The following is a 16,825-nucleotide window of genomic DNA, read 5'->3' on the forward strand; positions in this document are numbered from 1 at the left end:
GCCCCCCCTCATTTTTCCCTTCCTTCTCCTAGTGTCCTCCATGCTATTTCTCATGTTCCACAAATAAGTGAAACCATATGATAATTGACTTTCTCTGCTTGACTTATTTCACTTAGCATAATCTCCTCCAGTCCCATCCGTGTTGATGTAAAAGTTGGGTATTCATCCTTTCTGATGGCTGAGTAATAGTCCATTGTATATATGGACCACATCTTCTTTATCCATTCATCTGTTGAAGGGCATCTCGGCTCTTTCCACAGTTTGGCTATTGTGGACATTGCTGCTATGAACATTGGGGTGCATACGGCCCTTCTTTTCACTACATCTGTGTCTTTGGGGTAAATACCCAGTAGTGCAATTGCTGTGTCATAGGGTAGCTTCCCATTCTGCTTGGGGCTGTCTCATGTGCAAGAAATAAACTCTGCCTATATTAAAACACCGACTGACATCATAGAGTTCATTTGTTATAGTGATTGGCCTACCTTCACCAATACAGAGCCTGAAATTGTAATTTTCCCTTTTTCCCCCAGAAGTTTATGGGAACTCATTGTAAAAGATCAAGAAGAGTGTTTCTTGACAACATGAAGGTTAAAAAGTTGCCCCCTGAGCTGACCGTTGGGTTGCCTGTTTTCTAGGCCCTCCTTCAGTGCGGAGAAGGGTACAGGGTTAAACATCAGTCTTTCCTCTGGTGACTATTTTAGGAGCGTCTACACTCTGAAAAGTCTGAAGTTCAATATTTTCCCTTTCCTTCTCTCGTTGTTTCTGACCTTTGCAAAATGATGGGGCTATCTTGTAGAATCCATTTTTTAAAAAGATTTTATTTTTATAGAGCAGTTTTAGGTTCACAGCAGAGGGGAGTGGAATTTCAGAGGATTTCCATACGGGCCTGCCCCTGCAGGTGTAGAACCCTGCTGTTAGCAGCCTCCCCCACTGGAGTGGTGCCCGAGTTACAACTAATGAACTTACATTGACACGTCATAACCCCCTGCAGTCCATAGTGTCCCTTACTTAATATTCACTCTTGGTGTGATACATTCTATGTCCCATATAATTTTTTTTAAGGACTTTATTTATTTATTTGAGAGAGAGAGTGAGCATGAGCAGGGGGAGGGGCAGAAGGAGAAGCAGACTCCTGGCTGAGCAGGGAGCCCCACGGGGTTGGATCCTAGGACTCTGGGATCATGACATGAGCCGAAGTCAGACCCTTAACTGACTGAGCCACCCAGGGGCCCCATATGTCCCATATAATTTTTAAGCCAAAAGGCTTGCTCTGATACTTAAAGATTGTGTAACTTTGGGCAAGGTGTTTAACTTCAGACCCTCAGTTTCTTTATCTGTGAAATGGTCATAGTGCAATCTACTTTGTGGGGTTATCGAGGAGCATTTATCAAGGAGATAATGGTTGTTCCGTGGTGCTTAGCGGGATACACAGGTGCTTAGCACTCAGTAGTGCTCCCCACTAGACTGGAAACTCCCTGAGAGCTGGGACCATGTCATCTTGTCTACCACCAGAGCTCTGGTGTTTAACATTTTCCCCGGCACACAGGAGGGGCTCAAACTTACTTATCAAACTTGGAGCACCTTAAAGAAACCTGCATATTTCAAAAGGGAAGTGCTGTGACCCTGGATTACAGAACTAAGAAAGGTGTGAGGGGAAATGTGGGGAAGGTGTAACACCTTGACCTTGCGGTGCTGGAGGGTTAATCTATCAGTTTACCAAAAGGGTTAGAGAACAAGAATTTGCAAGAGAAGGTGGGGGTGCTTCCCATTTCTGGTGTGTGTGCTTAGGATTGCTCTATATTTGGATGATGACTCTCTCGTTTGAGGGTTAATCCTCTTTGTTCGAGTCATCCAGCCCGGGGATTAACTGCTTTAAACTCCAAGCCTCACTGGCCCTGACAATGTGAGCTTTATGTTGCCAAGAACCAGGGCTTCCAGGGGTCAATTTCTGTGGACGCAGCACACAAGGCTCCTTTGTGGTTATTTAATCCAGCCCCTTAATGCTATGGAGGGAGAGACTGAGGCCCTGACAGGGGAAGTAATTTGTTATTTCCTGTAGCGGATCTGTGATCAGAACCCCTGTTTCCAGCTTGGAGATTGCTTCTCCGCTCTGTGCTCATCTCCAATGAAGGGTTCAGGAAAAGGAGCTTAGCTGAAAGAGTCAAACAGTGGATCAGTGGGAGAGCCCCAGTGTTGATGTAAATTCTGTATTGTTCTAGAGAAGTCTCCAGTCTGTCTATGAAAAGTCCAGCCTGCTTCCTTGCTCACAGGTGGGCTACTTAGAAACCTCCATGGGACTGAGTCCCCCAACCCTTTTCTGGCTTTGTGTGCTCGGCTCAAGATTCCCATTCTGGGATGAAGGACATCTGCCTGGCCCACACCTGAGGGGACCCTCGCTCTAAGTCGAACATGGAATGTGAGGGAAAGGGGGTTCTCAGAGGAAAACTGAGGACTGTCATAGGAGGAGCCTTGGTTGTTGGACAGGCAGTCCCCTGACCATCACACACCCTAGGCTGGCTTCTCTTGCTGACATAAGGATTCCTAAGTATTAGCTTTGTTGGTGAGTGTCAAAGACTTTGAAAGTCTGGCTGTATTTCCATCTTTCCTTCCTTTTCAAAGGGCTTCCAGTTTTCATAACCATGTCCTTGCTTGCCCGAATCTTGCATTTTAAGAATTAAAATATGCACAATTCAAAGATGGATTCCCTGCCCCCCATTAAATCCTTTTTTTACATTGATTTATTCAGCATTCATTTTTTGACTGCCCACTGAGCTAGGCACTAGGGTTAGTGGTAGGCAAGGAAGACCTGAGCCTCGCCCTCTGAACTGCTAGCTTGTCTATAATTGGAAGACCTGTAGGCACCCTTGCTGCCCATCAGGGGTACGAAATTTGGTTAAAGAAAGTGCATTGTTGAGTCCTATTGATGAAGAGCTGTTCTGCCAAGGAATGTGACTCTGCCTTCTTTCTGTGCATAGGGAATCTTGGAAGATGATGAGTAGAAAATCCATCTTGGGACCAACCTGCCTGCCGCCTGAGGCTGGGAGAGAGTGGGTGGCCTGGGTTTGTGCTGCTTCTGTTTGCGGGGTGAATGCGAAGCGGCACCCCGGGGCTGCTCTGTTGTTGGGTGGTGGTGTTTGAACACCGGACAGCAGATCGCTTTGCTATTTTCAGGTTATTTGTATAAGCCCAGCAGCTGGCTGCTGCATAATAATTTTCAAAAGCAAAAGCCTGAAGATATTTGCTTAGAGAGAGAACAAAAATAGGCAGAGAAGGAGGTGTGTTCCACAGTCCCGTGCAGAACGTGGGATTGCTGTGCCTCACAAAGGTGGGATTGTTCCTTGGTTAGAATTCCCCGTGGGACTTCCCCTCCTCAAAGTTCAGGAAAGGGTCATGCATTCTGGAAGGGAAGCCTGTCTCATTCTCTTTGCACGCACTGACAGAGCTAGAAAAACTGCCTTGGCCTCGGGGATCTGGTCAGACCTGTGCTGATAGCTGATAGGGAGCTCACAAGCAGCCATTCTGGCTTTGAGCCCAAGGTCAGCAACCAGAGTACAGACTCGGAAGTGCACGGAGCTACACTTTTCTCTCTTTCAGTTTTATGTCCCATGGTGGTTAGGCTCTGGAGTCAGATTACTGTGTTTGAAGCTCATCTCATTTGCTTACGAAATGTGCTTCCCTGCTCTATGCCTCCCTTTCCTTACCTGTAAATCAAGGGCAATATTAATAGTGCTCTATCTCATACAGTTGTTAAGAGAAATAAGTTAAATGAGATAATACAGTGTTCAGCATAATGTTGGGTGTAGAGCAAGTGTATTAGTCAGCTGTTACTGCATAATGATAATGCTGCATAACAGACATCTCCAGGTAGCTCAGTGATTCACACAACAAACATTATTTACCTCACTCATGAGTTGGCTTGTCAACTGGGGTGGCTTGCCTTCATGCTGCAGGTCAGGTTCAATCCAGCTATCAGGGTGCTACTAACATCTACTAGGGACATGTTCTTCTCGTGGCAATGATAAAAGAACATGAGGGATGCCAAACTGTACAAGTACATTTAAAGCTTCTGTGTACATCATGTTTGCTAACATTTCATTGCCCAAAGCAAATCACATGGACAAAAGCCCAACATCAGTGAGGTGGGAAATATATTCCTCCTTCTGCAGTGGAAGATACTGCAGTGTTACATGGCTAAGAATGTGGGTTATGATTACACGGGGGAGAAGAATTGGGAATAATGATTTGATGTACCAGAGTAAGTTAACTTTGCAACAGGATGTTGAGTGGGACTTTTCTATCATCCCCGAATGGTCACTCAGAGTGCAAGTCTGAAAATAAGAAGGCTTAGGCACTCTGTTTTTTAAACAGAGCCATGGGAGCACCTGGCTGGCTCCGTTAATGGGACATGTGACTCTTGATCTTGGGGTTGTGAGTTTGAGCCCCACGTTGGGTGTAGAGATTAAATAAATAAATAAGTAGATTTAAAAAAAAAATAAAGTTGGCCACAGATAACCGGGGTCCCTCATGACATTCTGGGAGGTATCAAAACTGGCCTTGGAGCCCTCAACCCTAAGCCCAGGGTCTATGTAAGTATATAGAGATGGAAGAGGAAGGTAGAATCTTTGGAATCTTGGCCTATAGGAAGTTCTTGCTTGAAAGTGAAAGACTTTTAGGGGTTCTGGGGTGACGAAGTAGGTTAAGTGTCTGACTCTTGGGTTCGGCTCAGGTCGTGATCTCAGGGTCATGGGATTGAGCACTGCATCAGGCTCTGTGCTCAGTGGGAGTCTGTTTGGGGTTCTCTCCCTCTCCCTTTCCCTCTGCCCCTCCCACTCATGCACTCTCTTTCTCTCCCTAAGATAAATAAGTCTTAAAAAAAAAAAAAGTGAAAGACTTTTCACTCTCCACTCTCCACAAAATCAAGTGAAGGGAGTTTGAAAGACTCCCTTGTGGAGATAAGATTTTGCCAGGAGGGTAGACAGGTACTCTGCAACCTGGCTGAGTGTGTGCTGACTCACAAGCCAGCCACATTCCAACCCCCGGGACTGTTAACAGACTGGAGCAGGCTGTGCAGAAGACTTTCTTTGAGGGCTTGATGTGTCAGCTGGTGCCTAGTTCTAGTCTGGAAATTTTGGCAAGCAGGAGGCTTCATGGAGTAGCCCATTCTAGAAGGGAAAGATGGATGGTAGCATAGTGCCAAGGAAGAGAAAACATTTTCCAGTACATTCATTAAGGGCTCAGGAAGGTGCTGAAGTCTCCATGGGAGGGAGCATAAAGCTCAGGGGAGGAGCAGAAGCCCCAGGGCTGTCCAAGTAGTAGCTGAATCCTTTACCAGTGGCAAATCTACCTGAAGAAGTGGCCAGATTGCAAGGACAACAGGTGGCTTTGAGGTGGGACCTGGCTGCCCCTCTCTGAGAGGCTTCTCAGTGCTGGTGAGGACTGAGGTGAGGCTGAACAATTTGCCCCAAGAAAACTGCACACACAGGAGCCACTGGCATGAGAGGGGCCAGTGCAAACCAGAGTAATGCCAGGGAGGGACATCTCCCTACCATCATCATCATCATCATCATCACCATCACCATTGCTGCTGCGTTTATGCTTCACTCCCATTCTAGTTTGAATGAACAAAATTAGTTTACTTCCTTTCTCCACTTCTGGCTCCTCTTTATAGCTCCTTCAGCTCAGTTTGGAGTCTTACAAATTTTATGCACTGGCTAATGAGCTCTCTCTGCATGGAGGCAGGGTCTGGGGGTGTGGGCACGCTGGCTGATCCGCTTGGGATTCCTGGCTTTTACTCCTAATCTCCAGCTTCTCTCTGGCCGGCAGCAGATGGAATTCTCTGCAGGAGGCTCTGCCAAGTTGCTCCACTTTTGAGAATAAGGGAGGGTCCAAAATACATAAACAAAATCCTGGTAGAAAACCTATCTTTGCAAGGAGCAAAAGGTTGGCATTTCTGGGGGAACATGCTTTTCCCAACGGTAAGAGCTATCTTTTTAAAGATAAATCTTTTCCTCATTTGATCATCCTTTAGCATTCAGGGAGAGATTAGTGGCTAACGGGGATGAGGAAAGGTAATCTGTGTTGAAGGTTCTCTGTCATTTGAGGTGCAAGTACAAAGCTATGGCTAGCAATTCATTTGTTCTCATGCTTAGGTTTGGGCTGCTTGATGACCTGCCTGAATTAAGCAAGTGACAAATCCCACTTCTGGCTCTGGTTTTTGTAAACTAATGTAATATATGAAGTGTGATTTGTTTCAAGCCTGTATTTGCAAGGAAATTTGAGATTATCCAAATCTTTTGGTGAAATTAGTGAGTATTCAGCTTTGCCGTCCAATAAGTATATTATTTCCTTATACTTACTATTCTTTTTTTTCTGATCAGAGAACTGGTACTTGCTATTGAATAAGATTTGGAAAATAATAAGACTTAGACGCTGTAAAGCTCTTTATTTGTGCTTCTCGTCGGCTAGCTGCAAAGTTTGTTCTAATTTACCCTACAACGGGCAATGTATGAGGACCCCCCCATGCATCCTTGCTTGAAGTATTATCTTTAAGAGAAAAAAATCAAACATTGTCAGTTTGCTAATTGAGAAAATATCTTATTTTACTTTTCATTTATTTGATTGCTAATGTTATTCAGCACTTTTACTAACTGACTAATTGTATTTCCTCTTCTAAGCACTGTCTTTCCATGCCCTATGCCATTTCAGATTGAGTGTTGGTGTTTTCTGTATTTGTCAGTAAGAGCTCTGTGTATATTAAATCAGTGACAATTACTGTAAATGTTTTCCCAGTGTATTTACCTTTAACTTTGTATTTATGTCGTCTTCTTGCCATGTAGAAATCTAGTTTTATATGCTCATATTACCAGTATTTTCAGTTAAGATCTCTTTCATTTTATGCTTAGGAAGTCCTTTTTTACCCTGAAATCAGGAAAGTATTCATCTGTAAATTTTAACTATTTTTATTATTTTGATTTTCTATGTGATGTAGTATCAATTGTTTGGACTTTTATTATGACTTGGTGTGAGGTAGGGATCTATCTTTATTTTAGTCCACTTACCCATTGTTAGTCAGTTCTTTCATACATACTTAGTGAATACTCCTCCTTTCCCCGGTGAATTGAAAAGCCACCTTATATTTTGTTCCATTTGATCTCTCTGCTTCTGGTGCCCAAACTAATGTAATTATTTTAGCTTTATGTTATGTTTTAATACCTAGCAGTACAAGTCCCTCTTCATTCTTTTAAAATGTTTCTTGGCTATTTTCACCCATTTATTCTTCCAGATGAATTGCTGAATCATGTTGCCAAGTTAAAAAATAATCCTATTGGAATTTGGATAAAAATCCAATTTAATTTCATTACAAATTACATTTATATTTATGTAGTTACATTACAAACTAATTTGGTGAGAATTGGCGGTCCAGACATGGTAAGATTATTTACTCTATGTTTATTTTCAGTCTCCTTATAAAGCTTTTCATTTTAAAACCATGATAATAAAGTAGTAGAAACTAACCCTTTTGAGAATCTAATATGTGTGAGGTTTTGGGTTCTTTAAATTCAGTAACTCATTTAATCCTCCCAACTTACCCAAGATGATTCAGATGGCAAACAGTAGAGCCGTGGCACCCGCTCAGAGCTTTCTGATCCTGAAACCTGAGCTGTTAACCTCTACAATAGAATCCTTTCCTTAAGATTTCTGCAAATTGAAGTGGCAGAGAACTAGTCTATGAACAAACTAATTTTTGTTTTGTCACCTTAGGCAAGTTTTCATCTAGTGCTATGGTTTTCAATCCTGACTGTACATCAGAATCAGCTGAGGAGTTTATTTAAAAAAAAATCAATTTCGGGGCGCCTGGGTGGCTCAGTTGGTTAAGCGACTGCCTTCGGCTCAGGTCATGATCCTGGAGTCCCGGGATCGAGTCCCGCATCGGGTTCCCTGCTTGGCAGGGAGTCTGCTTCTCCCTCAGACCCTCCCCCCTCTCCTGCTCTCTCTCTCTCAAATAAATAAATAAATAAATAAAATCTTTAAAAAAAAAAACACACACACACAAAAATCAATTTTCTGACTGTCCTAACTGTCCTGAGACAGTTAGGAAAGCCCAAAACTATAGGAATGGGGCTGGGAAATCGACTTTTTAAGTAAAGTGACCCCGATGTGCAGCCAAAGGTTGTTACCCGGTGATAAAGTACGTCTTCAATTATTGTTTTGGTTTCTACCATTTTTATTTTCCTGCTGGCGTCACCCATAATTATTGGTTAGAGTTTTGTTTCTTTGTCTTTCATGCCTATTATATTATCTCATAATTTGTACCTTTTTATATATATATATTTTTCCTTCTGAAGATAGACTCCATAGCCAGGCAAACCAAACAGGGCACTCCTTAGCTGGAAGGGAAGAGATAGGAGTTGGTGTAGAAATAGCAGCAAATGAGATCAGAACATCCACTCTCTTAAACCAGGTGGGTCCTCATCCTAATCAGGGCATTAGTTCCTCTTTGCCACTCCCTTGCCTTCCACACCCACCTCAAGAAAGTGTGTATTTTTATCAATAATATATTTTTAAAAAGATTTATTTATTTTAGAAGAGAGAGAGAGAAAATGAGCAGGAGAAGAGGGGGAAGGAGAGAGAATCTCAAGCAAACTCCATGCTGAATGCAGAGCCTGATGTGGGGCTCCATCTCACCACCCTAAGATCATGACCCGAGCCGAAACCAAGAGTCAGACACTTAACTGACTGCACCACCCAGGTGCCCTAATATCAATAATATTTTTAATACAATCTTGCCCATTGACTCCAGGAGTCTTACTACAAAGACTGTATTCCCAATATGTGCTAAACAGTCCCCGTTTGGTAATCTTCCACTACGTCAAGCCCTATGAACCTGTTATCTCATTGACATATGTCCCATTAGGCCAGGGATGCTGTGGATGCAGGTAAGATGTGCGTAGAGCCTGGTTCAGAGTGGGTGTTTATCATCGGTGCCCTCCCTCTCCTCTATCAAGACTTAGGTGGTGATGCTCACAAATGGGGTCCCCAGACATTCTTTCTGGGGACTCAGTCAGGAAAGCTGGCATGCCTGGGGCTGTTTTTTCTGTCTGAATCATCTTTAATCACTAAGCTTTCTCCTGCTGGGCTGACTCTGCCCCATCCTTATGCATCATGAGCCATTTGGACACCAGTCCCCTGCTTGTTCTCTGCCAGTATGCTTGCTGTAGAGCAGGCATTTCCCAGTTCTGGCTCCTTCTCCAGCCTTTCTGCTGCTTTTAGCTACTTGTTTCCTCTTTCCGTGATTTAACAAAACTCGATGTCCCAGTTAAGATATTTTACATCTGGGGCTCGTCTTCCCCAACCTTTCACCTGTTTTCAGTCCTACACTTTCCAAGACATCTATTTAAATAAGAGCTCGAGGACGAGACAGTGTGGGTGGGCCATAAAACCATAGAGCCTGCATTTGCTTCTCGAGGAATCACCTCAAAAGTCAAGATCCATGCAGGGAACACTCATGGGCCCCTGTGTCTGCTGTGTTATTTGTGGGACAGAAATGGTGGTGGAAGGGATTTGCATTTGTTGAATGCCAGCTATTTGCCTACTATTGTCTGAAGAGTAGACCTCATTTACTCTGTGCAATAGATTCCTGCAAGGTAGGAAGTCTTCTTTCCACTTTACAGGGAAGCTAAGTTACATACCCCACGTCCCATGGTTGGTGCATGATAGAGTTGTGATCCAGGCCTTTGGACTCCTCGTGCAGTGCTCTTTTCTCTCTACTGGGCCCGTCTTCATGAAGGTCTCCAGGGACGAGCAGGGAGAGGTGATTTGGGAACAGGCTGGATGTATAGATAAGCTATCAGCAGGGGGGACAAACCTGAGCTCTGAGCACACTTGGTCTGTGTCCCCTGCATGTCTATAAGATCCCCCTTCCCCTTTACCTGGAAATCACCTGGGACTGCGCGGAGGACTGTGGCCGCGAGACGTGCCCTGAAGAGTGCATAGGGAAAGAGGAGGTGCCTTGTGTTGCTCTGAATGTCTCTCTATATTGAGAGACATTTAGCTCTGGCAGTTTCAGAGAAGATGCATAATATCCTTTAGGAAATGATTCGTCCATGGAACCTTGTGCCCCTCCTTCTGGGCAGATCATCTTGGGGTAACGCCAAGGTGGGCAAACTGTTTTATTTCTCTGGCACTGGTTTGCTTTTCTTTTCCACCACATTCATTAAATTATCAAAATGTTATTAAGATTTAAATGAAATCTCCCTGCCTCATCTCTCCATCTGTTCTCCCTATTTATTCCCTCAGGGATGTCACGAATCTGTCATGTGCGATTTTACAGCTTCTCGTATCCACAGTGCCTGTGGCGTACCCTCTGCAGGCTACGAGGCATGACTCTCTAAGCAGGACTCTGGGGGGGCGGGGGGCTGGGAAGCTAACGGCACCTCCCTCCTCAGGGACTGAGAACCGTCTCGTGGGTGCCAAGCCAGCAGCCGGGTGCGGGTGGGAACACATGTGCTCTTCTTGTACAAAACAGCTTTTCAGGCCCGCAGAGAGATCAGGGGCTTCTGTGAAGTCACCCCCCAACCTTCTGTTGTTCAGAGATGCGGAAGTATTGGTTCTCGAGAGGGGAGCGGGTCGGTGGGCTCGGGGCTGCCCTGACCAAGGACCACCGACTGGGCGGCTTGAGCAGCGGACATTCACTTTCTCACATGGCTCTGGAGGCTGGAGGCCTGACCCCAAGGTACCAGCAGGTTGGTGTCCTCTGAAACTTCTCTCCTTGGCTTGTAGATGCTGCCCTGATGATGCCTCTTCACACGGGCATCCCTCTGCGGGGGCACATGGCTGGGGGCTCTGTGTGTGTCCTCATCTCTTCTTATGAGAACACCAGTCAGACTGGGTCAGAGGCCACCCTCGGGGCCTCATGGTAACTCAACACCTCTTTAAAGGCCTTATCTTTTTTTTTTAAAAAGATTTTATTTATTTATTTGAGAGAGAGAGAGAGAGAGAGCATGAGCAGGGGGAGCTGCGGGAGCTGCAGAGGGAGAGGGAGAAGCAGGCTCCCTGCTGAGCAGGGAGCCCGATGCAGGGGCTCGGTCCCACGACCCTGAGATCATGACCTGAGCCAAAGGCAGATGCTTACCTGACTTTGAGCCACCCAGGCATCCCTAAGGCCCTATCTTGACGCAGAGTCACATTCTGAGGTGCTGGGGGTTGGGACTTCAGCATATGCATTCGGAGGGGACAGTTGAGCCCCTCGCAGAGACTGAATGAGTATGGATGTAAACACCTGAGTTCCCTCTCTATGCCAGGCACTGGACTCACAGCTTCCCCTCCTTTTCCTCATTTATTGAAAAGGGTCCTGCGGCTCACCCGACAGTGATCCTGGCTGGCCTTGTATAATCACCACTGAGCCTTCGGTACGAGGGATGAGGCTCCCCTCGAGAACTTGGAAATTTAGCACCCGGGCATGAAGAGCAGAGTGGGAAGATGAAGTCCCCTTGATAAAAGGGCCCCAGTGCCGCTGTACTTGACACAGCTGGATTGAATATAGTAATAATGGTAATAACAGATACTTGTTGAGTGCTTCTGGTATTCTAAGTGCTTTAAATGTATTACCGATTTAATTGTCATAGTACTAAAGAAAACACACACTTTGAAGAGGTGTTGGTAAGCCAAGTATGCGGAGAAAGAGGAGCTTCTCAGAAGGTGGTGTTGACAGGTGCCTTCCAAATACTGCCCAAGATAGAGGGCACTGTAGCCGAGAGACTCCGGTGGGAGGGTTCCCATGGCAGGGCTGCTTCTGTTGTGGGCACGAGTGCAACGGGCTCTGAGCTGGAGCTGGGAGCATGGTGACTCATCTGCCTTGCTCGCTCTGATTCTGTGTTCTTCAGCGTCCTTCCAGATAGCCTTCCTGTGCTGGTCCGCCTAATGGGAGGGGGGATGCTAGTCATGCCAAGCTGAGGAGACTGGCTAACAGGTAGATCTCTCCTTGCAGATAAATACTGTGGCATTCTGGTTGATATCTCAGTCTGGAATGCTTGGGTAATTCAAAGGGACTCATGTTGTAGGGTCGACGCAACCTGATTTAGAGTGGGAGCCAGATCTCAGGCTGGGATCATTTGTTTTCCGTGGCTGATGTAGCAAATGACCACACACTCAGTGACTTAAAACGACACACATTTATGGTCTTACAGTTCCGGAGATTGGAGGTTGAAATGGGTCTCACTGGGCTAACACGAAGGGGTCGGTGGGGTTGCATTCTTTCAGAGGCTCTAGGGGAGAGTCTGTCCCCTTGCCTTTTCCAGTTTCTTGGGGCCAAGCACATTCCTGGGCTTATGGCCCCTTCTTCCATGTTCAAAACCAGCAGCTTAGCATTTTCAAATTTCTCTCTGACTCTGACACCCCTGCCTTCCTCTGTTAGTTATGAGGATCCTTGGGATTCCACAGTGGGTCCACTCAGATAACCCAGGATCCATCTCAAGATCCTTAACTGAATCTCATCTGCAAGTCCCTTTTGCCACATAGAATAACATCTGCCCGGGTTCCAGGGATTAGGCCATGGAGAGCTTTGGAGGGGCATTACTTGGCCTACCACCATTATCCCTACTGAGGTAATGCATACCCTTTGGGAAAACTCTTGGATGATGGTCAGCTGGTTACCCTAGTTCCCCGGCACGCTCTCATTGTTGAAGTTGTCATCCCTTCCTGGTGAGGCACAGAGGAGGGCGTTGGTACCCCACATGAACATCGAGGAAACTGAGGTTCATGCAAGCTGCGTAGTTTTGTGGGACTGGAACCTATTCTGCTGAGCAGCACTATCCTTTTCATTACACCACGATCCCTTTCCAACCCAGATTTAACAGATAGGGATGCTGAGATTTATTTCCGTGGAGACAAATAGGTGGAGAACCACGAGAAGGAATACAGTTTCCCAGCCGGGTGGTGGGAATGTAGAAATAAGGCATACAGGTGTAGATCTTCCCTCGGTGTGCCAGAGATTGTTCTGTCGGCTTCAAAAGCCAACATTCTTTTATCATCCACCCCTGGTGTGTGATGCTGGGCCAGTTGCTCAACCTCTGTGAGTTTGCCTCATGTTTTCCTTCTATGTGTTGGGATAATGACTGTAGCTACTTTGGGGGGCGGTCCTTTCGAGGACTGAATGAACGTCAAGTGTTCAGCTCTGAGCTGGGCTCGTGGCAGATGCTCGTGAGACGATCTCTACCCTTCCTTTCCCTCGGTGCTTAGCTTTACCTTCAGAGAAAAGAGCGAAGTGCGGATGAGCGTGGTGGGGAGTGTGAGAGGTGGATTTAAGCATTCTGGGATATAATTAATTAATGGGCAGAGGCCAGCCTGGAAACAGATCCTTTCTGTGGCCATTCTAGAACGAGCTCATTATGCCGTGCCCCCTGTTTGAGGCTCAGGAAGGCATTCTGTTCTCCAAACCCACACTCAAAGCAGTGTCCAGCCAGTTTTTCTTGCATCCTCTGGCAGAAAGGCTCAGTAGGGGCTTAGAAAGCGGATTGTCCACACCTGTCCTGATTTGGGGAAAGAAAAGCTCTTTCTATGGAACAAATAGCCTCTTGGATGAGAAAGAAAAATACTCCAGAGGCATAACAGACACGGAATGGGCCCAGGGACAGCCCAGAGGGGGTTGGGGTGCATAGGGAGCTGAGGTGCTGGTGAGGAGGTGGGGTGGGTGGAGGGGAAGGAGAAGCTGTATGTTCTGCTGGGCTCTGGCATGATGCCTTTATGGGTGGAGTTCAAGTTTTAACCGCTGCGTATTGGGGGTGTAGAAATAGTCCCAGGGGTTCACCAGGATTTCTGTGTTAGCTCTGCCAAGCTAAACAGATTCAGGAGTAGTTCTTTGAGCTTTTCTTTCCTTTTTCTCATTTTAAGCCTTACCGTGGCATGTGTTTTGTGGACTCTAAAGAGACTTGGGAAGAGGTTGTGAATAATGACATTTGGGGCTCTGCACAGAAAAACATCCCCCAGGCATTTGTGTGGAGGATGGGAAGGGAGTACACCCGTGAGCACTCTTCTCTTTCTCAGATTCATCTCAAGGGCTCAAACCAAACTTGAGATAGTGCGGGAACTGCAGCTCCACCCTCCGGGGACACATCCCGTGTCCCGCATGGTGTCTCACAGAAGTTGTCAGTCCTTCCCGGGAGCCGTGTTCACCCCGCCCACGGCCAGCCAGCCTCAGAGGCTGTTCTCCGAGGAAGTGGGATGGGAGAGCGGGAGGAGGTGTCAGAATGCAAAAGCTGTTCTACTCCTTCCTTGAAAATGAACTTTGCAGCTTGTAAGCTATGATTTTTCTGCATGTATCAGAACAAGTGAGTGGACCAGATAGCGACTCAGGGTCCGGAAGCCCCCAACCCCCCACCACCTGGTTGAATATGAGATCCCTGTGTCGTCATGTGCAAGTCTGTAGGCAGGGGTAAAATCATCACAGTGGCAGTGGGCCACGTCACAAATATCAAACATGTCCTGAGTTAGATACAGAACACGTACAGAAATGAGTCTGTTGCGGGGAGCTGCCCTCAAAGTAATTAGAGTCTCATTGGCAAAATGAATATGCAACTGACCATCACATCAAGTAGAATAAAATGAAGGCTGCGGCAAAGGGATAAGCAAAGTGCTGGGTGTGCTAAAGAAGGAGAAGTCAGCGGCCTGGGGTTGAATCTGGGGAGGCACTAGGGCATCGTGGCTGAGCCAAGCGAGAAGGCAAAGCCAGCAAAGGTGTCATATGTTTGGGAAAAGCCCAGAGCTGGAACGAGGTCTGGGTGCACAGATGTGTCTGCAGAGGTGGCTGGAACCCAAGTGGAAAGTAACATGGGTGCGTCTAGCACGATGAGCCTTGTGCAGGTGACAGCTGCCCAGGAGGGCCTTAAGGACTGTGCCAGGAGTTTGCTAGGCAGTAGGGAGCCCTGCCTTCTTTGGAGGGCATTTTTTTTTTCCCTAGTCCAATCTGGTCTGTGGTTGGAGGCAGTATGACTGTGGGTTCTGGTCTCTTCCCTGGTTAGACTCTGAGCCCTGCTGCTTACTAACTGTGTGTCCACCAATATGATTTTCCTCAGCCTCTGCTACATCTTCTGCCAAATGGAGGCAGGAATAGTACCCACGGAGGGGGCTTGAGAGAGTTCAGTGTGCCAAACTGTTAGAGCACGTTGCTCAGTGACCGGTACTTGGCAAGGCTCAGCAGGGGAGGAGTGCATGTTAATAGGAGATGACTCTCCATAGTGGGGAGTCGATGGCTCGGGGAAGATGGGGGCTGCCATCCTGGGGCCACGTGGGCAATTGTCTTGCGTGCAGGTTGGGGATGCCCCTGCCTACACTGGGACAGTGGTAGGGAAGGGAAAGGAGATGCTGAAGATGACTCACGACGTTGAGATTGGATGGCTGGGACTTGGCGGGTGTGGGAAGTGGGGCTGAGGTTCCCAGGTCTGGGCAGCTCGGAGGGAGGGTGGAAGAGTGTCGGATTGCCACTTCAGGTGCTGGGGGACATCTGCGTGGACAGGTGCATGAGCTAATTGCAAATTCAGGGGTGAGGCCAAGGTTGCGTTATGTGGTGACAGGGTAGAAGTGGCAGCAGTCTTCCAGGGAGACAGGTAGAGGCAGAAGAGAGATGTGTGGTGCATAGAACCATAGGAAACATTTCCATTTAAGCTGGAGGTGGAGGATGAGGAACAGAGAGTGGGAGAGAGAAGCATTCAGGGAGGAAGGAGAGCCAGGAGAGCAGGGTGCATGGATCCCAACGCAAGAGAGGGCTGACCAGGAAGGGGGCACAGGAGGAGGGGGCCCTGGAGGAGGTGCCTGCATGGTCATCAGGGCATCCAGGTGAGCCCGGAGGATGTGCTTCTGGAGCATGGGTGAGAACAAGACCAGGAATGAAGACAGGAGGGTGGGGGGCAGGACACAGGCCAGTGAATCAGGATAGAAATCAAACATGAGCTGGAGAAAGTGCAAATGGAATTTATTGAATAGTGTGAGTGACAGAGAATAGCAAAGTGTCTGGGAGACTTGGAAAGGAGAAAGAATGACTCATTGTTGCTTGGGGTAGGGGCTTATGTTAGCAAAGGGTCTACGGTATGCTTTGCTCCAGGAATCCAGGGTAGGGTCTAATCAAGCGCAAGTGTCAGGTGAACAAGAGGTGTTATTCCGTAAGTTACTAAAAGTTCTGGTGTGGATGCCCATGTCAGCTGAGGGTTATTCGAAGTTAATGTCCTAGAACATGTTTGGGATCTGGCTCTTCTTGGGTATTATCGGGGTTTGGGGCCTCAGACAAAACTCTGCGAATGATTAATTTTCTGGCTTCTCCCTGGAGATGGGAACTTCAAGCTTCTTTGGCTTATTCAGAAATGGAGCCTGGCAGAAACACAGCAGACACGGAGCCTTCCTAAAATGGAGCCCCTTCAGCTTCCCTGTCTCAAAAGGAAGGACAGGATGCAGATTGGGATGGTGGGAAAGGGAGCTGAGAGAAATGTTTTCAGATGGTGTGATATTTGAGCATTTTTACAGGGTGAAAAAGGGAGAGTGTGAGGAGATGGAGCTTAGAGATGCAGAGGGAGGAGGTGGGGGATGGAGCCAAGTCCAGGAACAAATGGGGGGAAGCTGAGCTGAGCCCAGGGTGGAGGTGAGCTTTATAAGTGGGCAGTGGTGCTGAGGAGGAGGCATGGCGAGGGGGAGAATGGGATGGATGGAGGCAGGAGGCACTGTGAGTGAAGGTGACAGTGTTCACTGACCTGGGGGTGTGTTCAAGAAGTAAGAATGGTGGTTTAGGTTTAGGGAGTGGGGTGGAATTCTTGAGGAAGGTTTGGATCAGCCCCCAGGGGAA

At 47.0% G+C, this 16,825-nt stretch overlaps 1 protein-coding gene across 4 annotated transcripts in view; it reads left to right on the plus strand.

The window, feature by feature from the left end:
- The window catches only part of LOC102733802 (synaptic vesicle glycoprotein 2B-like), a 147,913-nt gene that overhangs the window by 11,688 nt on the left and 119,400 nt on the right, over positions 1–16,825 (plus strand). The window contains exon 1 of one of the 4 annotated variants that reach the window (XM_081831629.1): positions 10,500–10,742. The exons of the other annotated variants lie outside the window; for them this stretch is intronic. The gene's annotated coding sequence lies outside the window, so the exon portion shown is untranslated. Of the gene's footprint in view, positions 1–10,499; positions 10,743–16,825 lie in introns of those variants that run through there. 4 annotated transcript variants of the gene reach the window in all.

Source organism: Leptonychotes weddellii, chromosome 9 (assembly GCF_054177405.1).
Source record: "Leptonychotes weddellii isolate Sample4059 chromosome 9, ASM5417740v2, whole genome shotgun sequence".
Classification (NCBI taxonomy): domain Eukaryota; kingdom Metazoa; phylum Chordata; class Mammalia; order Carnivora; family Phocidae; genus Leptonychotes; species Leptonychotes weddellii.